The sequence below is a fragment of the Penaeus monodon genome, chromosome 34 (assembly GCF_015228065.2).
Source record: "Penaeus monodon isolate SGIC_2016 chromosome 34, NSTDA_Pmon_1, whole genome shotgun sequence".
Taxonomy (NCBI): domain Eukaryota; kingdom Metazoa; phylum Arthropoda; class Malacostraca; order Decapoda; family Penaeidae; genus Penaeus; species Penaeus monodon.
Genome location: NC_051419.1, coordinates 19550536 through 19551436, shown reverse-complemented (window position 1 = coordinate 19551436; position 901 = coordinate 19550536).

The following is a 901-nucleotide window of genomic DNA, read 5'->3' as shown; positions in this document are numbered from 1 at the left end:
AAGATTTGTCGTAACCCGTCAGAAACTGGCGAGTAACATGTTCACTGAAAATGTTCCATAAATGGTATATGTATGGACAGTATTGATTCACGTAAGCCATTCCAAGGGGAACCAAAACGATAAAACAAAATTTCCAATTCGAAAATTTATTGGTCAAAGGGGCATTACTTGTGCATTCAAAGAAGAGATATTTGAAGCCCAATAGAAAGAAAGATCTTGGTGGGTCCACAGGGAAAATGATAAAGAAAAGAACTGCAAAAACAGGACAAGATATAAAGTTGGCCCCAAGCACACAGTCTCCTCAACAGTGACCAAAGTTTGTGTCATGCGCCATGCAAGTCGATGGTCCCATAACTCAACGGCCAAACAAACTTCCTTTGGAACATCGTCTCTGCAACATTTCGGACGGGTGGGACACTGCTGGTCGTGTAGCAGAAACTGCAAAGAAAGGAAAAAGAAGCGGTTTTGACGTCGAGATTTTCATCAGAAATGGGTATTTCTCGAAATGAGTTGGAATATTAACCACGCATAACGTTTTAAGAAATTTTTCTTCACAGTCATCATTTTCATTACATGTAACTAAACAAACCTACTAGGCCAACACTAGTCATATATGAGAAACAAGCAAAGAATCTCATGACATTCCCTCAGTTCATTTTAATCCAAGGACGCCAATCTCAGACTCTCATATAGGCTGGTATTATGTTATGTGGTCTGCATAATAAACTTTATTCTACTATGAAAATCAAATAATTTTGAAATGAGTCTTTTAATCATGCATACTTTCCATCATGACAATAAATTCAAGGCTCATCATTCTTCTAGAATTATCAGGTTAACACTTAAAATAGAAATGATTTATAAGACAAAGGCATAAAGGTAAGATGAAAACCGATCAATA